At 32.8% G+C, this 27,109-nt stretch overlaps 1 non-coding gene and 1 pseudogene across 1 annotated transcript; one reads left to right on the forward strand and one right to left on the reverse strand.

Moving 5' to 3' along the window:
- Window positions 1–22,524, forward strand: part of LOC140815492 (uncharacterized) — a 36,034-nt pseudogene extending 13,510 nt beyond the window's left edge.
- On the reverse strand, window positions 16,130–16,238 carry LOC140815788 (small nucleolar RNA R71). Its single transcript, XR_012114433.1, has one exon. It is a non-coding gene; the product is annotated as a small nucleolar RNA R71 (small nucleolar RNA).
- Window positions 22,525–27,109: the final 4,585 nt, after the last annotated feature.

Genomic DNA, 27,109 nt, shown 5'->3' on the forward strand with positions numbered 1-27,109 from the left:
TGGTCTTGCGACTAATGATGCACGTGGGGCATATCGAACAGCTTTTAAAACATATTGATATGTTTCCCTATAGGTTGGTTTATGGAAAAAACTTGTCATTTGCTGTGGATTGGAACATAAAGCTTATTGGGCGATCAAAACTTTAAATTCAAGCATGGATGATGCCAACAAATTGCGTAATTGCAACTTAATGAACTTGATGAACTCAGAAATGATGCGTATGAGAATTCACAAGGATTATAAAGCAAAAATCAAATCATTTCATGATAAAACAATTCTTAGAAAATCTTTTGAGATTGGTAAAAAGTTTTGCTTTATAATTCTCGACTTACATATCCCAGGGAAATTACGATCAAGATGGACAGGCCCATATGTTGTAAAGCATGTGTATCCTTATGGAGCTGTGGATATTGAAAATCCTAAAAATGGTGATGTTTTAAAGTGAATGGACAAAGCTTAAACCATTTTTGAAAATGAAATCTTCAAGAAGAGTTTATTTCCCTTTCTGATCTTAAATTTTTATGTTGCATTTAATTTTTGTTGTTTTTATTCAGGTTTCCTTAATCTTTTTATTTTCCCGGTTAAAGGCGGATAGGTACTCCGTGACTCTCATAGTCGGTGAATCAGCTTCCCACAATTGCTGATACAAAAAAAAAAAAAAAATCATTTCTTTTCTTTTCAAAATGGATTGAAATTCTCTCAAAAATGTAAATATTTTCCCTCTGTTTCTGAAAATGTTCTAAGAAAAATTTATGCAGGAAGGTGTGAAAGATTGAGATTGCTATGCAAAAGGAATTCCAGAAGATATTCGTCTTGTAATTGAATCTAAGGTCCGATTAGGAGGAGAAGTTCCACAATCATTGCTCATTCGGTATTTGCCTGGATTAGGAAAAAGCACTTATGCGAAAAACGAAGGGCAAAAAGTTTAGGGGTTTGTCATAAGTGTGGAGATGGACTTGTGACAAACGAGCAGATCTTTGGGATGTGTTTCCGATAACAGAGAAGATAAAATTGGTTTCATTAAGAATGGGCTGAGTAAGGGAGTCTTTGGATAACTCTTATTGACTCTTGAGAAGCATTCTAGTGGACATGTGCTATTGAACTTCTTCGTTTATGGAACAATTTCAAGATAAGCGTCATAGTCTTGGAATCTGACTAAAAAGACCACCTGTTTGCCCATTTATAAGAAAATTGGATGTGAAGCATATCCTCGACTCATAGAAGGCGTTGATGAGGCCGTTCTTGGACGTAAAACCAGAGGAAAATGTGAGCACAATCACACTACTGTTTATATGCATGTATGTCATTATTGTTTTACTATTTATTCTTGTTCCAGCTGTGACCCATAGGTTGTGTCTGATAACATATTACCCCTATAAAAATCTCTCATCTTTCTCTCTATTTTCGCAGAAAAAAAGAAAGTAAAACATGGCTGGATCTCTGCACAAACATTGAAAAATATTTGTGTATTTTGTGGTCGAGTCCTGGAAAAAAAGAGTGTTTGTAGAAGCAGCGAATAATCTTGGAAAGATATGGTGAGGAAAAAATTCACTTGGTATATGGGGGAGGTAAATTGGGTTTGGGATCTGTTTCAACATCTGCTCATCTTGGAGGTAGGCAGGTTTTGGGTATTATTCTATAGCTTAGCTGAAGGAAATATTACAGGTGTTAGATTGGGGAGGAATAATAAAAGCTCTTCTAGTATGAAAGAACACTCAAATGATTGAAAAATTCTGATGCTTTTATGCCACTAACAGGTGGTGGTTTTGGTACATTAGAAGAAATTTTTCACACTGTTTCTTGGGCACAACTTAATATCCAAATAAACCTGTGGGCTTGTGGAATATCAATAATTATTATGACAGTTTGTTGACATTTCTTGATAAAGCTGTGGAACAGAATTTCATTTCAGAAAATTCACGACGGATGCCTCATCTGTGCTTCGACTGCCGATCAATTAATTGATGATTGGAAGCTTTGTTCATAAGCCAGATCCGATGAATAACAAGATCAATTGGTCGCAATCAAGCAAGTAAGAAAAGGAAGTTGGATCATGATTCAAAAGTCGTGGATTGGTTTGCATTTGTTTCAGTTTATTATCTTCAAAAAATTCCAGGTGATATCTCTTTCATTATGCACTTTATTACTAGTTATTTTGACATTAGGGAACAATGTCATATTTGATTGGGGGGGAGAACAAAAACTATATAAAAACATTATAAAAAAAAATTAAAAAATAAAAAAAATATATTATTTTAAATAAAAATCATGTTTATTGTTGTATTAGTAATTTTTTGCAAAAATGGTATACATTACATGTTTGAAAGATTTAAATTAGAATATGCATTAATCTATTAAGATGTTTAAATTTTTATTTTGAAAAAAAAATGTCAATTTTAATATTCTGATCAATATAAAATGATTTATGAAATCTTTTTGAGTGATTAACCATTGTGATAAAATCAGGTATTAAAGTATATGGCCCAAAGATAACCTTATAAGATGTGCCTAAAATTTTAAACTCACACATATTTTGTGAGTGAGTGGAGAGGACTGAGAAAACAGCTTTCGAGCCTTTATTGATCATAGAGAGAGAACTATCTACTGTTTAGATCTTGAGTTCTTATTTGAAAAAAAAATGATATTTCCTGAAAAAAAAAAGAAAAAAAAAAAGAGAAAATAACAAAAGAAAAGATGTGAAGATCTATGTAATTTTTAAGTTAATGCTGCGACCCATTTTTCTCTCATAAGAATAAAAAGAAAAAAGAAAAAAAAAAAAAAAGAAAGGAGGAAATACAATTGTACAAATTAAAAAATTGTGGTCAAAAAGCATAAACTTAGTCTGATTCCATGATGTAAAAAAAAAAAAAAAAATCAGGAAAAAAGAAAATATATATAAGAACAAATGGATTTTAACTCAATGGGTTTTCTATCTTTTGATTAGTTTGGCTCGTTTGTCGTTGCATCTGTAAACCATTTTCCTGAGCATTCATCGTATTCCAACTCCATGAGAAGAATCGTTGCCATAAATGAAAACATTTATTAACCTGTAGGTATGGAGTTGAAAATCTTACTAGGATTTCTGAAGGCCGTGTACACTTAACTACCTGAAATAAGCTTTGAATTATCATCTCAAATTATTCCATAAATTATAATTATGATGATCTTGATTAAACTTGACGTTTTCAAATTTAATTTAAACACTTAGATAGTTTTGATTACATTTTATTTAAATTAATCAATATGTTTGTATTCTATTAACCTCAAATTGCTAGGGACTAGCATAAGCTGGTTGGGGGGATGTGATAAACATAAATTGTACATTAATTAATGTTTTATAATATAAATAATAGTTTTTGTTTATTAAATGTTTAAATATTATATGTTTTATAATAAATTGTATAAAAATATAAGTTGTTGTTTATATTATAAGTTTTACTTTTTTACAGAGTTCGTAAAAGAAGAATAAAACTTGGCATTGCAAATGGGATAAGATGATTCTTGGACCTGTAGAAAGTTGATGTTAATATCTACAAATTGATGGCAAGCATGAATAAACATCCTTTCACAATTGGGATCAAATTAAGCAACAATTAAAGTTCAAATGAGTGGCAGTTTTACCATGCTCTAGTATTTTGACCATATCTCTCAAATACTTGGTCAAATATTCTGAAAAAATACCACAACTAGACAATCAATTATCCACATGTTTCATTTTTAGTGAAGAAGCAAATTCGAAGAAGAAGACCTTCAAAAGTGATGTGTAATATAAATTAATTTCTTGGAACACCAATGAAGACTTTTGTGTAAAAATAATATTTTATTTGTAGTTGTCTCCCCAAATTGGCTATAAATAGGGGTGTATTGTAATGTATTGGGATATCCCTCATTCTATGAACAAACTTTGAGTTCATAATATTTCTCTCTATATTTTTCCTTATTTCTTCATTTAAATATAATTAGCATGTAATTTCATATTCAAGTTTTACACTTTGAATAATGAATAGCTAACTTCCTAAGTTGAGATGATAAGGTGAAACTTTGGCATGATAATAGGTTATTAAAGGTAAGAATTTATGTTTTATATTATTTAATCATTATTATTGTTTATGTTTATTATTTCTTTAAGCATTTTATTACCATTTATAAGTGGGAGTTTTGTTTATTGTTGCTATATGTTACACTAATCTTGGAACCATAAATGTTAGTTTGGTATTACAACCATTTAAAGTGGATGCTTGATTTATTATATATAAATATATTATAATATTAAATTCTTGGAACCATTTAAATGTTAGTTTGGTTTTACCAACCATTTAACTTGGATTCCTTGATTTACTCTATATTAAATATATCATAATAAATTTTTTGGTACCATTTAAATGGTAGTTTGGTTTTACCAAACATTTAAAGTGGGAACCTGATTGTTAGTGTTTACCATATATATAGCACAATAATACTTGACCACATTTATAAGTTTTGGTATATAACTTATAAGTAATAATATATAACTAATATAAATATGATTATTTAATATATTGGAACCATTTTATTAAGTGGATTTCAATATGTTATTAATGTTAATTTATTAAAATGCCAAGAGTGGATCCTTTAATCTCAACTACTAAATTAAAATTTGAACAATTAAAATTTACCCAATTAAGATTCAATTAAAATTAAAAAGAACAAAAAACAAAAACAAACAAGACATTTTAGTGGACTTGTAATTACCTTTGCTTCTGTGGATACGATATTCGGACTCACCGATTATACTACTTGTGGACAACCTGCTCTTGGGAGTGCAACAATCAAGTCGCAACATCGAGCATAGTGGTTGGGAAGGATTCCTAGCAAGCTAGGACTCTACCCGTGGCTTATTCTGGAGGCCTCAGCTGTGCGCAAGGGAACAGGGCTCGGCATGGTGGTCTAGGCTAGGCTAGGCTAGGTGTCTATGGTCCTGAGAGGGTTCACGAGGGTCTGGGCTTTGGGTTGCTCGAGGGTGAAGGTTCTAGCAATAGTCGAATAGTCCTAGTTGTGTTTACTTCTCGCGGGCTGGGTCCTTGCACAAGGCGTGCAACGGATAGGTTGGTCCAGTGGGTCCATGAGGGTTCCTAAAGGTCTCATCAGGGGTTGGCTCAAGTGGCTCGGGCTTGGCTCGTGGAAACCGGGAATTGGCTCATGAGTTTTAGCTTATGGTTCGGCCTGGGGTTTTTAAATGGTTAAGGTGAAACGTGGTTCAACGGGGGTCGAATCATGGTTCGAGAGGCTAATTAAATATAAAAAGCCTATGTTTAAAATTGGGAATTTTATAATAAATTGATTTAAGTCGGATTAACGCATTACTAATTTATAATTAAGAATAAATAAAGCCAGGATTAAGCTAAATAAAAATATGAGAAATTTAAAAGCCTAAATAATTATTTGGGATGGTTTAGAGTCAACGAAAATAATAAAAAACAAAATCATGAAATTTTACATTTAAGGCTTAAAACGGCATTTTACACATGTAAAATAGTAAACGTGTGGAAGTATCTGAATGCTGTAAAATATGTCAATATGATTATTTTAAATGTTATGGAATTTTATGTGTGAAACGTTAACGCTAAAAGATATGTTAACATTCTTGGTTTAAAAGAAAAACGATTCATACATGTTTTAATTTATAAAGTATTGAAATTATAAAATGTTGAAGGAAGTGAAGGAATTGTGGACTAATACGATGATACAATTATACATAAGGCCAATGCTTAGTTGACTGGTGAGAGTGTCGCTGAATCTCCGTCGGCGTAGGTACTGTGGTTAATGTAGATGGATCCATCGACCCCTAATACGAATGTTCCAATTAACGACTGAATTCAAAGAAAAAAAGAATACGAAAGTATTGATGAATATGATATTTTTATGATGTTATGAAAAATATTATGTTTGTATTTATGCATGATTATGAACATGTTATTTTACGTAAAAGTATTTTCACATCACCCGTGAGTAATACGTAGTATTTGTTTCAAGAATATGTTTTGCGTGAGTGTAAGATTCACTAGGTGTGATCGATGCGTGTGAGTTTGATAATAATGATAGTGAGGTTTTTGATGGTTGATCTTGCTGAACGGAAGGTGCACATAACCCGAGGACCAGTACTAGATTTCCGCATTTATGATTGACTTATGATTTTAAGTTAAGTTAAAGATACTTTGACGAATTTTATTATTCTTTGAGTGGGTTTTGATAGGTTGTAGTTTTAGCTTTATTGCTAAGTTAGGATTTACAAACGTTTGACGATTTTATGTTTTGAACTATTTCCTTTGGATTTTTAAATTAGTTGGATTGTTATTTTTAAAATGGTGTAAAAATATTTTAAGTAAATATATATGTATTTCGGCCGAGATAATTGAGCATAAAAAAAAATTCTAGTACTTTTTAAGAAAACGAATAGTGGACGTTTCAGTTGGTATCAGAGCAATGTTCCTTTAAAGGTTTGTGCCACATCAGTGCCGGGAAGCTCAGTCGTCAATCCTCAAATTTGTAAGGTTATATGCTTTATTGATTTTTATGTTGATACATTCATGATTACATGAATATATGTTTATGTCACATGTTTAATAGCTTTATGAGAATATAGTGTTTATATGCTATAACTTGCTAAAATGAATTATATATGTTGTATGATTAGGAAATTTAGATTTAAATGCATGTTGGGTACATTATAATTGAAAACGTTCGGCATATATGCCTCCTAGACGCGCACCTAGTACTGATAGGCAGACAGAGGATGTTGAGGATCGTCTGTTAAGCACCCCCCGCCTCTCATGGAGATGTGTACGCGTGCACTGGAGGGCATGGCTCGTTTCTTTGAGTAGCAGTTTCAGCAGGCTCCTAGGCCACATCACGATATTGTGATCAGTTCCGAGACTAGGGCCGAAAGAATTTCTGCACCACTGACCCATTTGCTGTTGAGGCATGGATTCGAGCACTTGAGGTGCACTTTCGCTATTTGCATATGGGAGATGCTGATCGGGGTGAGGTGTTTACAATATGTTTAGGGATGATTGTTAGTTACTGCTGATGTTCGAGGACGCTTGAAGAGGGAATCATGACTCTCCGTCATGGAGAACTTCTTGGCTGTTTTGTGAGGGAAGTTCGATAGGTGCTGTCAATTTGTGCCCATCATTGCTAGGGATGGCCTAAGAAGCTTAGACAGTTTCTGGATGGTCTATGACTACCATACGTCGTGACGTGATGATGATGGTCCCTTGATTATGCTGCTGCTACTACCTATGCATTTCAAGACGAGCAATCTTTGAAATACATTGTTTGAGATGCAACGCAAAAGACAGCAACACCCAGCAGAATTCTCAGCCAAGTTAAAAGCCATACACGGGACTTCCTAGACCTCAAGGGCCACAAAAGCCCCAAGGTCAAGTTAAGAATCCAGGACACTAAAGCCACCACAACGTGGAGCATCGAAAACCTGCAGAGGGAGCACTGTGCAAGAAGTGAAGGAATCGTACATTATGGACACTGCATGTGGGGAACTTTTGCTTTATTTGCAAGGAGGAAAAGCATAGGCTGCTGATTGCCCAAAAAATAAAGCATCTACTGTGGGAAGAGCTTACGTTATGCATGCCTAGGAGGCTGGAGAGGAGGCAGACACGACCCTTATCACTGGTGACCTGGTTATTTAACGTTTTATATTGTCTTTATTACATGAAATGTTAAATTGGTTATTAGATTGATTTGGGATTATGGAAACCTAGTGGGAAATTAGGTTTATGCTCTACCTTAGGTGGAATTAAGGATGAAATGGGAAATTGTTAGAAATGGATTTGATTTTTGAGCCTTAATTTATGTAAATGATGTAATAATTCCAAATAACAATTTATGCCAAAATTGAGAAAAATCATAAATTTGTGCGTGATTGGGTATTTCGAAATTTGGAAGGGCTAATATGTAATTATCGAAAATTTTGGGGCAATAATGAAAATTCTCGAAAATTTAAGGATCAAAAATTAGATTTCGAAAATATAAGGACTGAAATGCAATTAACCGAAATCTAGGGGATAAATTTTAATTCTGCAAATATAAGGCCCAAATTTTACAACCACGCCTCGATGCGTCTACTTGGCCTTGAGGGCCTCCAAGGATAGCCACGAACTTTACAACCCACCTCGAGAGTATTACTCTTTTTCTACAACTCTTTTGATATTACAACTCTTTTAATCACGCACACAAGAGATTAGTAGAAAGCTTTGTAGAGACAAGAGAGAGTGGAGTGGGATGATTGAAAATGCATCCTCAAAGGCCTATTTATACTAGTCTTGGACGCCAAGTTCGGATCTTCTGTTTATGCTTCGGAACGTCCGATGTGATTGAAATCAATTGCGTAATTCTGGGATGACTTCGGATCGTCCGTTCTTGACTTCGTAGGGTCCGAACATATTGCTTCGGAGGGACCGATCAGCTCGTTCTTCCGAACAGTTCTTTCAGACAGTGTAATGACAGCTCGGAAGGTCCGAACTCAAGTTCGTACCGTCCGAACATTCCCGCGTTTCCAGAGATTTGAAATCTTCAACACTTCGTAGGCGTCCGATCATGTCCTTCGTAGCGTCCGAAATCTTACTCAATCAACAGTCAGATCAATTTGTCTCCGCATTCAAGTGATTTGATTGCTTGTGTTCGGAACGTCCGATCACGTCTTCGGACCGTCCGAACTGGCTCCTCGCAGCTTCCGAACAGCTTCCACTTTGCTTCTGATCGACACCTTTTCGGAACGTCCGAACCAACTTCGGATCTTCCGAACGTAACTTTGTTCTTAATTTCCTGCATGCCTCAATATAAAACATTAGTACATTTTTAAGCCAAGTTTTGGTATCATCAAAACAAAAACGTTGGGATATAGTTACAAAGCATTAAAAAACATTAATCTCATCCTCGAGATTTGTATGCGTTTAAGGCGTAACAATCATTTTAACAGTAAAATTGCACAATTTTACCATAAATCATAAAATCTCATATTTTCATCATAAAGTTTTTAAAATATCATTTAACATATGTTATGATCCTCGGGACACTGCCAACCCTTTTCGTCTACCCAGGTGTAAAATGATTGTTTTGTCCTTGTATCCTAAAATTCTCGATTTTAAATTTTTTATCACTTTTATTGACTTGAGATTATTCCAAATAATTATTTAAGCTTAAATTTGACTTCTGACATTTGTATTTAACGTAAATCGAGGATTTCGATTTAATTCCTTAATTACAAATTCGTAAAGCGTTTCAATTCCGAATTAATCCCAACTTTAATATTTTCTTTTCAAACTTTAAACATAAACTTTTTATTCCTAAAATACCCTCATGAACCATGAACTGATGCACGTGGACCATGGTTCGAGTCAACTCTTTTCCTAAGCCATAAACTGAACCCCCATACTTCCAACTCGAGCCACTGACCAAATTCATCGAGCCATGGCCGAGCCACCTTGAACCATACCCTGATCAGACCCCCTATGGACCCTACTGAACCCTCTTGGACCAGCACCGAGCCCCCCGGCCCTCAACCAAGCAGCACACACACCCATGCGCGCAAGCCCTAGATCGCGACCCTCTTCTCTCTCTTTTTTTCTTTTCTTCGATCCACCTTGAACCAGCAGCCCGGGAAACCAACTAGGACTCTACTGGACCCTATTGACCAACCCTAGCCAGCCCCCAACCAAGACGTGAGCTCCCTTGCATGTAGCTTCACCAAGCGCGCATAGGAAGAGTCCTAGTTCACATGGACTATTCCCTAGCCGCTGCACTCGAGTCCTAGCCATGCTAGGACTCTTCCCAACCCTTGAACACGTCTAGCACGACCCCCTGCTCAAGCCCAAGTCAAGCCGCATGCTCTCCTTCCCTTAGCCGAACCATTACATGCCAAAATTCCATGAAAACCCTAGGATACTACCCCTCACCATGCACTACAAACTTCTAGCTCTTTTTCAACCCTTGTCTCGGCCCTAAACGACACTTGTTCCAGCCCTTTAATGTACTATGTTGGCAGTGTACTCGTCGAAAACCATACACATTCATATACACAAGAATCTTCAAACCTTGAAAATAATCGTCAAAACGATATGAAATTTGAAATCAAATATTTTTCATGCAAAAATACATAAAACATGCATATTATGATTCGAATGATGCGTACAAAAAAATTTAGAAACGTGCCTTTGCATTTTAGAATGCTCGAATGTACGATCGTCGGCGTGGGGTGCGAAGAAGGACGAACAGACGACGAATAAATCCTTGTTTTCTCCTCCTCCTAATTTTCAAAACTTTTGTGTGTTTTCAACAGATAGCCCTCAAAAGACCTAGGATTTTTATTTCATAGATTTTAATTTGCATGATAATGAGCTTTGGGGTTTAGGAGAAATTGAGCCTACTAATCCTAGGTAAATTAGGTCTAATAACACATATTTAATTGAAAAATAAAAGTTTATAAAATTAGTTTCAAAAATAATACTTTTAATCTTTTAAAAATCCTTCGTTTGCACAAAACCGGCTTCCCGGATAAAATCCTCACTAGCTTGAGTATAGGTAATATCTTCATCTATTTCATATGTGAATTCTCCGGAGAGACTAGCAGTTCAAGCACTTCTTCCACAATTTCTGTCCTGGTTGGACCTAATCAGTTTGAATTGTACCTGCACTATGGACAATTATTTCATTTTGGGTCAAAATTTCAGGAGAAGAAATCTCTCTCTGAGAGAAGTAATGGGAATTTGTTACAAATTGGGATTTTCTTTAGCATGCACACCTTAATTTGTGGTGGTTTGATATGGAATAATTGGAGCAAATGGGTGGAGCGTTAAATGATTAAATTAAAATTAGGACGAAAACCTTACCACTTCATTCACAGAGATTAAGGGAATCTCTAAGAGATCTTCAGAATGAGCCTAGTTGGTTGTGAAGTTGATGACTATTCTTCTGTCTGGATTCCCAACTCAAATTCATAGGCTTTAAGACAGGAAACAAGTCGTGCATCTTGAGTTTGTTGAGATATTTGGACTCCCTCATAGCCACCGTTTTTACATCTCAATTTATCTCATGACCTTCAAATCAATTTCCCGATTAGTGTATTATTTACCAAAAAATGTTAGTTCAATAAAAATACTGCTAAATCATTCATCAAACTCATTAGATGTCTCACCAGACTTCATTTTGGAATTATCAAATTTCTAGATCAAAATAGTTAGCTTGTTCTCTTCGGTTTGATCATTTTCCTCGCATATATATTTGGGTCATTTTCTCCCAGATTTATTTGGCGGTTGAACATGTCTTAATCTTGTGGAACATGTTCTTGTCGAGAGTTTTGTATATGATGTTTTGATCAGATTGTGAAGTTTGACATTTTTTTTTATCTTCACCCGTCTATTCAGACATATGTTTTTCCACCATTTGTAAAGCACCATCGAATATGGTTATAGCTGTATTGGCTTTCAAAATCTTCATTGAACCATAGTATGACACACCACATATCATTATCTTGAGCCAATAAATGTGCATACGTTCGTATTTCCAATCGTCATAAAATTCTTTACAAAACATTGAAATTTTATTAAAAGATGTCAGTAAAAAAAAAACATAAGAGTTCAATAAAAACCCTATATAATTCAACTTGTTGGGATTATATTAGAGTTTAGATGATGGGTGAATAAACTCTTTTAAATTTTTTAGAAACTTTGAGATGTTAGTAATAATTTTATACTGTTAAAAATTATTCTCGAACGACTAGCTTTATTAGACCGCTGGAAAATGAACAAGTGTGAAAATAGTCTTACTTGACTAGTGATAAACTATTTAATGAAATTGAAAGTTATTTAAGAAATGACTTGAAAAAGTCATATGCAAGAATGTAAAGTGCGTAATAAAATGATACATATATTTTATGGATGTTTGGAGATAACACTCTTACGTCACTTCTTTTTCTACTTAAGAAGGATTTTACTAAAATACTTAGTTTTACGTCTTGTAACAACTCATTTCAGTTAGGACTTATCACAGCCTAGAGTTCAGAAGTACTGCGGCTTAACTTCCTTGCGTGAACAACTTAAATTCTTGATTTACTGTCTGAACATCTTGAAATGACCCAGCAGTCCGAAATCTGATATTACAATTAAAGAGCGGTTGGATAATGAAATAGCTTGATGCTATTATTTGTCAATCACCAAAAACTTAGGGTATAAGAAATATTCAAACAAAATATTAAATGAAATTATTTTCAAAAATATTATTAATTTTTATTTATTTTAAACAAAGTTAATGTTTCCCCAACACATGTGTCATTTTCCTCGCCAAAATTACTATTCTTACTTAATATTGATTAAAGTTGAGGCTATATATTACTAACTAATTTAACTGGTTTGGTGCATTTTTATTTAAAATCATAGTTATACAGTCATTATATAATTTTATTGATAATTTTTTTGTTTTCCTAAAATAGTTTTTTTAAAATAGTTTAATTTTATCTATGTCTATATTTTTAAATTAAATCTATCTTTATCTATATTTTTTAAAAAAATTAATTTGAAAATAATAAACTATCATGTTTAGATTAGGGGTGGAAAAAAATATCGATAGTTTTAGTGCATCGTATTTACCGTACCGCAAAATAACACACATATTGAATTTAAAGGTATATCGACTATTTTGGTACGGTATGATATCGTAAAGAACTTTTCGGTATCGGCATCGGTATAGAATTTAAAAAATTTTGGTATTTTGGTATATACCGAAATAATGAATTTTTTTATATCTACTTATATTAGAGTGTGAATTTGGGTTGCTTGGCCAGTTTTGGCCCGGTAACAGGTTAAGCCCAAACACGTGTCAAGGGATTTTTCTTCTACCAGACTACCACAACAGCAAAGACCGCACATTATAGTGAGGGCATAAGGTCCAAAATTAACACGACGTAATTCAACTGCCTGCAAATCTAGGGAAAATGGATAATAGCTAATTAAATTGTTTTAACTGCTTAAATTAATAACGTGTGATATGTTATATGGTTTTAAAGTAGTTTTCTACTTGATTGCTTAAAAATGTATTTTTTAATAATTGTTTTTAATTATTTAAAATAAGTTTGATGATTTTTGTTATTTTTGAAAATAAGGAGTTTTGAGGTGATTTTATACGTCGATACGTGATTTTTATCGATATTCGATTTTCATAAAAAATACGAACTTTTTAACAACTGGACTAATAATTTCACGAACTTTCCTAAACGAAATAATTTTTATATTGGGCTTATTGGGCCTTGTATAGCTTTTTAATGGTCCCAAGCTAGCACACTTATTATTTATCAAATAATAAAGCCCAAAACCCAACCCCTTTTTATTTAATATGCACGCCTCCCACCCCTAACCACACAAGACTCATAGCACTCTCAAACTTCATGGAACACAAGATTTTTACAAGAGGAAGGCATCGGTTTTTACAAAGAAATTTTAGCCAAGGTCGCATGTCGTCGTTCTTCGCATCGTCAACGTATTTTCGTTCGTTATATATGCAAAGTCACGTCATATTTATTCATTTTCTCATCTATCACACCCTAATATGTATTTAATTGTGATTTGCATGAAAAACAAGTTTCCCTTTTTAATTTATTTCTTTTTTATGCAAATACATGTGTTTAAAGTATGATTTTTGCATCAAAACATGATATATGTTTACATGAAGGGGCTGCCATGATTAGGGATCAATATGTAACATTTTTACACAAGTTAAGGGTCCTAGAATGCACGTTGATAGGAGGCACTTGAATTTAAAACAAGCTGGAAACCGAATTATTGCTTGTGTGTCAAAGGTTCGCATTTAAGGGAACGACCATGCATGGCTTGGCTTTGGCTCAACCAGGGCTGGGTTGGGACGTGGTTGGGTCATTAGAGGAGTTCTAGCCATGCTATGACTCGAGTGATAAACATAAAAATTGTACATTAATTAAATGTTTTATAATATAAATATATAGTTTTTGTTTTATTAAATGTTTAAATATTATATGTTTTATAATAAATTGTATAAAATATAAGTTGTTGTGTAATTATAAGTTTTTACTATTTTTACAGGTTCGATAAAAGAAGAATAAACTTGGCATTGCAAATGGGATTAAGATGATTCTTGGACCTGTAGAAAGTTGATGTTAATATCTACAATATTGATGGCAAGCATGAGATAAAAATCCTTTCACAATTGGGATCAAATTAAGCAACAATTAAAGTTACCAAATGAGTGGCAGTTTTACCATGCTCTAGTATTTTGACCATATCTCTCAAATTACTTGGTCAAATATTCTGAAAAAAATACCACAACTAGACAACTCAATTATCCACATGTTTCATTTTATGTGAAGAAGCAAATTCGAAGAAGAAGATCTTCAAAAGTGATGTGTAATATAATATTAATTTCTTGGAACACCAATGAAGACTTTTGTGTAAAAAATAATATTTTATTTGTAGTTGTCTCCCCAAATTTGGCTATAAATAGGGGTGTATTGTAATGTATTGGGATATCCCTCATTCTATGAACAAACCTTTGAGTTCATAATATTTCTCTCTATATTTTTCCTTTATTTCTTCATTTAAATACAATTAGCATGTTAATTTCATATTCAAAGTTTTACACTTTGAATAATGAATAGCTAACTTCCTAAAGTTGAGATGATAAGGTGAAATTCTTGGCATGATAATAAGGTTATTAAAAGGTAAGAATTTATGTTTTATATTATTTAATCATTATTTATTGTTTATGTTATATTTATTTCTTTAAGCATTTTTATACCCTATTTATAAGTGGGAGTTTTGATTTATTGTTGCTATATGTTACACTAAATTCTTGGAACCATTTAAATGTTAGTTTGGTATTACCAACCATTTAAAGTGGATGCCTTGATTTATTATATATAAATATATTATAATATTAAATTCTTGGAACCATTTAAATGTTAGTTTGGTTTTACCAACCATTTAACTTGGATTCCTTGATTTACTATATATAAATATATCATAATAATATTTTCTTGGTACCATTTAAATGTTAGTTTGGTTTTACCAACCATTTAAAGTGAGAACCTTGATTTAGTGTTTACAAATATATATAGCACAATAAATACTTGACCACATTTATAAGTTTTGGTATATATACTTATAAGATAATAATATATAACATAATATAAATATGATTATTTAATATATTGGAACCATTTTATTAAGTGGATTTCAATATTGTTCATTAATGTTAATTTTATTAAAATGCCAAGAGTGGATCCTTTAATCTCAACTACTTAAATTAAAATTTGAACAATTAAAATTTACCCATTAAAGATTCAATTAAAATTAAAAAGAAACAAAAACAAAAACAAAAAGACATTGTAGTGGACTTGTAATTACCTTTGCTTCCCTGTGGATACGATATTTGGACTCACCGAATTATACTACTTGTGGACAACCTGCTCTTGGGAGTGCAACAATCAAAGTCGCAACAAGTTTTTGGCGCCGTTGCCGGGGAAGTATAATTTAATTTCAATTCTATTTAATTTTGTTTATAGTTTATTTTTATTTATTTGAATATTTATTGCTTTTGTGTGTTTTTATTCTTTTGCATTTGCATTTGCATGAGCATTTGGTCACGTACACTTAGTGGTCGACTCATTCGAAATAACCCTTTATTTTTACAAAACATGGCGGAAGAACCCATCCAAGAAAATGAAGATGAAATTCAATCTCAACATGATCATGATAGACGAAGAACTCTTAGAGATCACATGAATCCTACACGTACTAGTGCACCTTCATGTCTAGTTTATCCCCCTGATGCATCTCATTTTAATTTTAAGCCTGGTATTATCCAACTTTTACCAACTTTCATAGCTTAGATTCTGAAAATCCATACATGCATTTACGAGAGTTTGAAGAAGTGTGCAACACATATAATGATCTAAATTGTAGCATGAACACCATTCGACTTAAGCTTTTTCCTTTTTCTTTAAAAGATAAAGCTAAAACTTGGCTACAAAATTTTAGATCGGGATCCATTCGAACTTGGGATGAATTGCAACAACAATTTTTGAAAAAGTTTTTTCCATCTCATAGAACAAATTCTTTCAGAAGGCAAATCATCACTTTCACTCAAAAACAAGGAGAAACTTTTTATCAATGTTGGGATAGATACAAAGAATTGCTTAATCTTTGTCCACATCATGGTTTTGAAATTTGGAGAGTTGTTTCTCAATTTTATGAAGGCTTAACACCTAAAGATAGGCAAATGGTTGAATTTATGTGTAATGGAACATTTGAAGATAAAGATCCAAACGAGGCAATTGAGTATCTTGATTCATTAGCTGAAAATGCTCAAAATTGGGACACTATAGGTACAATCGAACCATCAAACAAGATTCACTCTCCTACATCTGGTGGAGGTATGTACACTCTCAAAGATGAACATGATCTTCAAGCTAGATTTACTTCTTTGGCAAGAAAAGTTGAAGCACTTGAATTGAAAAAGAATGGTCAATTAAAATCTGTTCAAGAAATTGCGTGTCACATCTGTGATACAAGTGATCATTTTACAAAAGATTGTCCCACTTTGCCCTCTTTTAAAGAATGTCTCCATGAACAAGCCAATGTTTTGAACAATTTCAAAAGGCCAAATTTTGAACCATTTTCTCAAAATTACAATCCAGGTTGGCGAAACCATCCAAATTTTAGTTGGATGAATGATAATGCTGCACAATTTCCGCAACCACATTTTCAAAATCAACAAAATTTTCAAAATTATGCACCTTATGTTCCTCCACCGAAAAGAAATTTGGAAGATACATTGAATTCTTTCACTGCAAAGCAAGAGTCTATCAATACTCAAACTGCTCAAACCATGACAGATTTGAAAGATACTCTTGGTAAATTTGCATCTGCACTTAATGTTCATGAGAAAGGTAAATTTCCTTCACAACCTTTGCCTAATCCCAAGGATCATCATTCACAAATTGGAACTTCTGGAACTCAACCGATGGATCAGGTAAAATCTGTTATTACCCTTCGAAGTGGTAAGGTTGTGGAAAAATCCATTCTTGAACCTTGTGAAGATGATGATAAATCAACTTCAAAGGGTAAGGAAGTGGAACCCATAACTTGCGAAGAGGAGGTTCAACAGACAGTGTCACCACCATTCCCTCATGCATTGAAAAATACAAAAAAATCAAATTTGAATTCTGATATATATGATATTTTTAAACAAGTAAAAGTTAATATTCCTTTATTAGATGCAATAAAACAGGTACCATCATATGCTAAATTTTTGAAAGACTTGTGCACTGTGAAAAGAAAATTGAATGTGAAAAAGAAAGCATTTTTAGCCGAACAAGTAAGTGCAATCATTCAAAATAATAATACTTTGAAATACAAAGACCCTGGTTGTCCTACTATTTCATGTATTATTGGAGAACGAAAGATTAAAAAAGCCTTGCTTGATCTTGGAGCTAGTGTGAATTTACTTCCATATTCAGTTTATCAAGAACTCAATCTAGGCGAGTTAAAACCTACTTCGGTAACACTTTTACTTGCCGATAGATCTGTTAAAGTGCCAAGAGGTATGGTAGAAGACGTGTTGGTCCAAGTTGATAACTTTGTATATCCTGTCGATTTCATAGTTTTAGATACACAACCTATCGAAGCTTGTAATGCAATTCCTGTAATTTTGGGTCGTCCATTTTTAGCAACTTCTAATGCTCTTATAAATTGCAGGAATGGAATAATGAAGTTGTCATTTGGTAGCATGACCTTGGAGCTCAATGTTTTTAATCTTTGTAAGCAACCACATGACAAAGGAGATGAAAGTGAAGATGAAAATCTTATTGAAACTCTTGTGGAAGAAAACATTCAAGAAGGGAGTACTCGTGATCAATTAGATATTTGTTCAATTGAAACTGTTAAAGAAAATATTGAAATTGATCTTGATGATTTTATCAGGTATCACTCGTTAACAGGATCAGAGAAAGAATTTGAGGCGAAATATGAGAACAAAGACGAACCACCCATATTGGAGTTAAAACCCTTGCCAGAAGAATTGAAGTATGCATTTCTTGGAGAAGATGAAACATATCCAGTGGTAATTTCTTCCAAACTAGAAAGTGATCAAGAAGGTAAATTAGTTGATATGCTTAAAAGACATAAAAATGCAATTGGTTGGACACTGAAAGATCTCAAGGGCATTAATCCACTAATTTGCACACACAAAATTCATTTAGAAGAAAATGCTAAAACATCTCAACAACCACAAAGGAGATTAAATCCACACATGAAAGATGTTGTGAAAACTGAAGTTCTCAAACTACTTGATGTTGGGATTATCTACCCTATTTCTGATAGTAAGTGGGTAAGTCCAACACAAGTAGTTCCAAAAAAATCTGGCATCACAGTGAAAAAAAATGAAAAAGGTGAATTGTTAACAAGTAGAGTCCCATCTAGTTGGCGGATGTGTATTGACTATAGAAAATTAAATGATGCCACTAGAAAAGATCATTTTCCATTACCATTTTTGGATCAAATTTTAGAAAGAGTAGCTGGTCATCCCTACTACTGTTTTCTTGACGGATATTCAGGCTATTATCAAATTCCCATTGCACTCGAAGATCAAGATAAAACTACATTCACATGTCCTTTTGGAACATTTGCATTTAGAAGGATGCCATTTGGATTATGCAATGCCCCAGCAACATTTCAAAGATGTATGCTAAGCATTTTTTGCGACATGGTTGAAAATTGTTTGGAAATTTTCATGGATGATTTAACTGTCTTTGGGAATACATTTGATAATTGTCTTGAAAATTTGGAAAAAATTTTAAAAAGATGCGAGGAAAAAGGTCTTATTTTAAATTGGGAAAAATGTCATTACATGATTACTTCTGGAATTGTTTTGGGACATGTCGTGTCATCTCATGGAATTGAAGTTGATAGAGCAAAAGTTGATGTCATTGCCAATTTACCCCCTCCAAAAATCATTAAAGAAATTCGATCATTTTTGGGACATGCTGGATTTTATAGGAGGTTTATAAAGGACTTTAGTTTAATCTCTAAACCCATTTGTAACCTCTTAACAAAAGACACTGCATTTGAGTGGACTCAAGAATGTCAAAATGCTTTTGATAAAATCATTCGACATTTAACATCAGCTCCTATCATGCAACCTCCTGACTGGTCTTTACCATTTGAAATCATGTGCGATGCGAGTGATTATGCAGTCGGTGCAGTACTGGGTCAAAGAAGAAACGGTAAGCCTTATGTGATATATTATGCAAGTAGAACTTTAAACAATGCTCAAATGAATTACTCCACAACTGAAAAAGAACTACTTGCTGTAATATTTGCATTAGATAAATTTCGTTCTTATTTGATTGGATCAACGACTTTTGTGTTTACTGATCATTCTGCTATTAGATATTTGTTGACGAAACAGGATGCAAAGCCACGACTGATACGATGGATTTTGTTGCTCCAAGAATTTGACATTGTGATCAAAGATAAAAAAGGAACCGAGAATGTCGTAGCCGATCATTTATCGAGACTAGTAACAGGATCATCTTGTGAAATGACACCAATTAATGATAATTTTCCTGATGAACATCTATTTTCAGTTACTACTACACCTTGGTTTGCTAATATAGTAAATTGTCTTGTGACAGGAAAAATGCCACCGCAATGGAGTTCCCAAGATAAGAGAAAATTTTTGAATGAGGTAAAAAACTTTTATTGGGATGATCCGTATCTGTTCAAGTACTGTCCAGATCAAATTTTTCGACGTTGCATACCCGACAATGAGGTAAGTAGTGTCATTAAATTTTGTCATTCAGAAGCATGCGGAGGACATTTTTCTTCAAAGAAAACGGCTGCAAAAATTTTGCAGTGTGGATTTTATTGGCCCACTTTGTTTAAAGACACCCACGAAATCTGTAAGATCTGTGAAAATTGTCAAAAATTGGGTGCAATTTCAAAAAGAAACATGATGCCTTTGAATCCTATCATTGAAATTGAAATCTTTGACTGTTGGGGAATTGATTTTATGGGACCTTTTCCACCGTCGTTTGGATACTTGTATATTTTAGTTTCAGTTGATTATGTTTCCAAATGGATAGAGGCAATTCCATGTCGAACAAATGATCATAAAATCGTCATCAAATTTTTGAAAGAAAATATTTTTAGTAGATTCGGAATTCCTCGAGCTATGATAAGTGATGGGGGAACTCACTTTGTTAATAAACCATTTGCTTCATTAATGAAAAAATATGGTATTACTCACAAAGTAACAACTCCTTATCATCCTCAAAAAAATGGACAAGTTGAATTAGCTAATAGGGAGATAAAGCAAATTTTGGAAAAAACTGTTAACTCAAATAGAAAAGATTGGTCTCTGCGACTTAATGATGCACTGTGGGCATATCGAACAGCTTTTAAAACATCATTGAATATGTTTCCCTATAGGTTGGTTTATGGAAAACATTGTCATTTGCCTGTGGAATTGGAACATAAAGCTTATTGGGCGATCAAAACTTTAAATTCAAGCATGGATGATGCCAACAAATTGCGTAAATTGCAACTTAATGAACTTGATGAACTCAGAAATGATGCGTATGAGAATTCAAGGATTTATAAAGCAAAAATCAAATCATTTCATGATAAAACAATTCTTAGAAAATCTTTTGAGATTGGTAAAAAAGTTTTGCTTTATAATTCTCGACTTCACATATTCCCAGGAAAATTACGATCAAGATGGACAGGCCCATATGTTGTAAAGCATGTGTATCCTTATGGAGCTGTGGATATTGAAAATCCTAAAAATGGTGATGTTTTTAAAGTGAATGGACAAAGGCTTAAACCATTTTTGGAAAATGAAATCTTTCAAGAAGAGTTTATTTCCCTTTCTGATCCTTAAATTTTTATGTTGCATTTAATTTTGTTTGTTTTTATTTCAGGTTTCCTTAATCTTTTTATTTTCCCGGTTAAATGGCGGATAACGGTACTCCGTGACTCTCATAGTCGGTGAAATCAGTTTCCCACAATTGCTGATACAAAAATAAAAAAAAATCATTTCTTTTCTTTTCAAAATGGATGAAATTCTCTCAAAAATTTGTAAATATTTTCCCTCTGTTTCTGAAAATGTTCTAAGAAAAATTTATGCAGGAAGGTGTGAAAGATTGAGATTGCTAATGCAAAAAGGAATTCCAGAAGATATTCGTCTTGTAATTGAATCTAAGGTCCGATTAGGAGGAGAAGTTCCACAATCATTGCTCATTCGGTATTTGCCTGGATTAGGAAAAAGCACTTATGCGAAAAAACGAAGGGCAAAAAGTTTAGGGGTTTGTCATAAGTGTGCAAGATGGACTTGTGACAAACGATGCAGATCTTTGGGATGTGTTTCCGATAACAGAGAAGATAAAATTGGTTTCATTAAGAATGGGCTGAGTAAGGAGTCTTTGGATAACATCTTATTGACTCTTGAGACGCATTCTAGTGGACATGTGCATATTGAACTTCTCCGTTTATGGAAACAATTTCAAGATAAGCGTCATAGTCTTGGGAATCTGACTAAAAAAGACCCTGTTTGCCAATTTATAAGAAAATTGGATGGGAAGCATATCCTCGACTCATAGAAGGCGTTGAAGCCGTTTCTGGACGTAAAACCAGAGGAAAATTGTGAGCCACAATCACACTACTGTTTATATGCATGTATGTCATTATTGTTTTTACTATTTATTCTGTTTACAGCTGTGACCCATAGTTTTGTCTTGATAACATATTACCCCTATAAAATCTCTCATCTTTCTCTCTATTTTCGCAGAAAAAAAAAGAAAGTAAAAACATGGCTGGATCCTCTGCACAAACATTGAAAAATATTTGTGTATTTTGTGGGTCGAGTCCTGGAAAAAATGAAGTGTTTGTAGAAGCAGCGAATAATCTTGGAAAGATATTGGCTGAGAGAAAAATTCACTTGGTATATGGGGGAGGTAATATTGGGTTAATGGGATCTGTTTCAACATCTGCTCATCTTGGAGGTAGTCAGGTTTTGGGTATTATTCCTATAGCTTTAGCTGAAGGAAATATTACAGGTGTTACGATTGGGGAGGAATTAAAAGTCTCTTCTATGTATGAAAGAATCACTCAAATGATTGAAAATTCTGATGCTTTTATCGCACTACCAGGTGGTTTTGGTACATTAGAAGAAATTTTTCACACTGTTTCTTGGGCACAACTTAATATCCATAATAAACCTGTGGGCTTGTTGAATATCAATAATTATTATGACAGTTTGTTGACATTTCTTGATAAAGCTGTGGAACAGAATTTCATTTCAGAAAATTCACGACGGATGCTCATCTGTGCTTCGACTGCCGATCAATTAATTGATGATTTGGAAGCTTTTGTTCATAAGCCAGATCCGATGATAACAAAGATCAATTGGTCGCAATCAAGCAGTAAGAAAAGGAAGTTGGATCATTGATTCAAAAGTCGTGGATTGGTTTGCATTTGTTTCAGTTTATTATCTTCAATAAAATTCCAGGTGATATCTCTTTCATTATGCACTCTTTATTACTAGTTATTTTGACATTAGGGACAATGTCATATTCTGATTGGGGGGAGAACAAACTTATATAAAAAACATTTAAAAAAAAATTAAAAAATTAAAAAAAATATATTATTTTAAAATAAAATCATGTTTATTGTTTGTATCTTAGTAATTTTTGCAAAAATGTTATACATTACATGTTTGAAAGATTTAAATTAGAATATGCATTAATCTATTTAAGAATGTTTAAATTTTTATTTGAAAAAAAAATGTCAATTTTAATATTCTGATCAATATAAAATGATTTATGAAATCTTTTTGAGTGATTAACCATTGTGATAAAATCAGGTATTAAAGTATATGGCCCAAGATATACCTTATAAGAGTGCCTAAAATTTTAAACTCACACATATTTTGTGAGTGAGTGGAGAGGACTGAGAAAACAGCTTTCGAGCCTTTATTGATCATGAGAGAGACTATCTACTGTTTAGATCTTGAGTTCTTATTTTGAAAAAAAAATGATATTTCCTGAAAAAAAAAAGAAAAAAAAAAGAGAAAAATACAAAAAGAAAGATGTTGAAGATCTATGTAATTTTTAAGTTATATGCTGCGACCCATTTTTCTCTCATAAGAATAAAAAGAAAAAAGAAAAAAAAAAAGAAAGAGAGAAATACATTGTACAAATTAAATAAATATGTGGTCAAAAAGCATAAACTTAGTCTGATTCCATGATGTAAAAAAAAAAAAAAAATCAGGAAAAAGAAAATATATAATAAGAACAAATGGATTTTAACTCAATGGATTTTCTATCTTTTGATTAGTTTGGCTCGTTTGTCTGTCTGCATTCTGTAAACCATTTTCCTGAGCATTCATCTGTATTCCAACTCCATGAGAGAAATCGTTGCCATAAATAGAAACATTTATTAACCTGTGAGGATATGGAGTTGAAACTCTTACTAGGAATTTCTGAAGGCCGTGTACACTTAACTACCTGAAATAAGCTTTGAATTAATCATCTCAAATTATTCCATAAATTATAATTATGATGATCTTGATATAACTTTGACAGTTTTCAAATTTAATTTAAACACTTAGATAGTTTTGATTACATTTCTATTTAAATTAATCAATATGTTTTGTATTGCTATTAACACTCAAATTGCTAGGGACTAGCAATAAGCTGGTTGGGAGGTGTGATAAACATAAAAATTGTACATTAATTAAATGTTTTATAATATAAATATATAGTTTTTGTTTTATTAAATGTTTAAATATTATATGTTTTATAATAAATTGTATAAAATATAAGTTGTTGTGTAATTATAAGTTTTTACTATTTTTACAGGTTCGATAAAAGAAGAATAAACTTGGCATTGCAAATGGGATTAAGATGATTCTTGGACCTGTAGAAAGTTGATGTTAATATCTACAATATTGATGGCAAGCATGAGATAAAATTCCTTTCACAATTGGAATCAAATTAAGCAACAATTAAAGTTATCAAATGAGTGGCAGTTTTACCATGCTCTAGTATTTTGACCATATCTCTCAAATTACTTGGTCAAATATTCTGAAAAAAATACCACAACTAGACAACTCAATTATCCACATGTTTCATTTTATGTGAAGAAGCAAATTCGAAGAAGAAGACCTTCAAAAGTGATGTGTAATATAATATTAATTTCTTGGAACACCAATGAAGACTTTTGTGTAAAAAATAATATTTTATTTGTAGTTGTCTCCCCAAATTTGGCTATAAATAGGGGTGTATTGTAATGTATTGGGATATCCCTCATTCTATGAACAAACCTTTGAGTTCATAATATTTCTCTCTATATTTTTCCTTTATTTCTTCATTTAAATATAATTAGCATGTTAATTTCATATTCAAAGTTTTACACTTTGAATAATGAATAGCTAACTTCCTAAAGTTGAGATGATAAGGTGAAACTCTTGGCATGATAATAAGGTTATTAAAAGGTAAGAATTTATGTTTTATATTATTTAATCATTATTTATTGTTTATGTTATATTTATTTCTTTAAGCATTTTTATACCCTATTTATAAGTGGGAGTTTTGATTTATTGTTGCTATATGTTACACTAAATTCTTGGAACCATTTAAATGTTAGTTTGGTATTACCAACCATTTAAAGTGGATGCCTTGATTTATTATATATAAATATATTATAATATTAAATTCTTGGAACCATTTAAATGTTAGTTTGGTTTTACCAACCATTTAACTTGGATTCCTTGATTTACTATATATAAATATATCATAATAATATTTTTTTGGTACCATTTAAATGTTAGTTTGGTTTTACCAACCATTTAAAGTGGGAACCTTGATTTAGTGTTTACAAATATATATAGCACAATAAATACTTGACCACATTTATAAGTTTTGGTATATATACTTATAAGATAATAATATATAACATAATATAAATATGATTATTTAATATATTGGAACCATTTTATTAAGTGGATTTCAATATTGTTCATTAATGTTAATTTTATTAAAATGCCAAGAGTGGATCCTTTAATCTCAACTACTTAAATTAAAATTTGAACAATTAAAATTTACCCATTAAAGATTCAATTAAAATTAAAAAGAAACAAAAACAAAAACAAAAAGACATTGTAGTGGACTTGTAATTACCTTTGCTTTCCTGTGGATACGATATTCGGACTCACCGAATTATACTACTTGTGGACAACCTGCTCTTGGGAGTGCAACAATCAAAGTCGCAACATCGAGCATAGTGGTTGGGAAGGATTCCTAGCAAGCTAGGACTCTACCCGTGGCTTATCTGGAGGCTCAGCTGTGCGCAAGGGAACAGGGCTCGGCCATGGTGGTCTAGGCTAGGCTAGGCTAGGTGTCTATGGTCCTGAGAGGGTTCACGAGGGTCTGGGCTTGGGGTTGACTCGAGGGTGAAGGTTCTAGCAATAGTTCGAATAGTCCTAGTTGGTTTTACTTCTCGCGCGGCTCGGGTCCTTCGCACCAAGGGCTGCAACGAGATAGGGTTGGTCCAGTGGGTCCATGAGGGTTCCTAAAGGGTCTCATCAGGGGTTGGCTCAAGGTGGCTCGGGCTTGGCTCGTGGAAACCGGGAATTGGCTCATGAGTTTTAGCTTATGGTTCGGCCTTGGGGTTTTTAAATGGTTAAGGTTTGAAACGTGGTTCAACGGGGGTCGAATCATGGTTCAGGAGGGCTAATTAAATATAAAAAGCCTATGTTTAAAATTTGGGAATTTTATAATAAATTTGAATTTAAGTCGGGATTAAAACGCATTACTAATTTATAATTAAGGAATAAATAAAAGCCATGGATTTAAGCTAAATAAAAATATGAGAAATTTAAATTAAGCCTAAATAATTATTTGGGATGGTTTAGAGTCAACGAAAATAATAAAAAATCAAAATCATGAAATTTTACATTTAAGGCTAAAACGGCATTTTACACATGTAAAATAGTAAACGTCGTGGAAGTATCCTGAATGCTGTAAAATATGTCAATATGATTATTTTAAATGTTTATGGAATTTTATGGTGAAACGTTAACGCTAAAAGATATGTTAACATTCTTGGTTTAAAAGAAAAACGATTCATACATGTTTAATTTTATAAAGTTATGAAATTATAAAATGTTGAAGGAAGTGAAGTAATTGTGACTAATACGATGATACAATTATACATAAGGCCAATGCTCAGTTGACTGGTGAGAGTGTCGCTGATATCCCCGTCGGCTAGTACTGTGGTTACATGTAGATGGATCCATCGACCCCTAATACGAATGTCTCAATTAACGACTTGAATTCAAAGAAAAAAAGAATACGTAAATGTATATGATGAATATGAATATTTTTATGATGTTATGAAAAATATTTATGTTTGTATTTATGCATGATTATGAAAATGTTATTTTACGTAAAAGTATTTTCACTATCACACGTGAGTATATACGTAGTATTTGTTATCAAGAATATGGTTTGCTGAGTTGTAAGATTCACTAGGTGTGATCGATGCGTGTGAGTTTGATAATAATGATAGTGGAGGTTTTGATGGTTGATCTTGCTGAACGGAAGGTGCACATAACCCGAGGACCAGTACTAGATTTTCCGCATTTATGATTCTGACTTATGATTTTAAGTTTAAGTTAAAGATACTTTGACGAATTTTATTATTCTTTTGAGTGGGTTTTGATAGGTTGCTAGTTTTAGCTTTATTGCTAAGTTAGGATTTACAAACGTTTGACGATTTTATGTTTTGAACTATTTCCTTTGGATTTTTAAATATAGTTGGATGTTTATTTTTAAAATGGTGTCAAAAATATTTTAAGTAAATATATATGTATTTCGGCCGAGATAATTGAGCATAAAAAAATTCTAGTACTTTTTAAGAAAACGAATAGTGGACGTTTCAGTTGGTATCAGAGCAATGTTCCTTTAAAGGGTTGTGCCACCATCAGTGCCGGGAAGCTCAGTCGTCAATCCTCAAATTTGTAAGTTTATATG

This window comes from Primulina eburnea, chromosome 15 (genome assembly GCF_022965805.1).
Source record: "Primulina eburnea isolate SZY01 chromosome 15, ASM2296580v1, whole genome shotgun sequence".
Taxonomy (NCBI): Eukaryota; Viridiplantae; Streptophyta; class Magnoliopsida; order Lamiales; family Gesneriaceae; genus Primulina; species Primulina eburnea.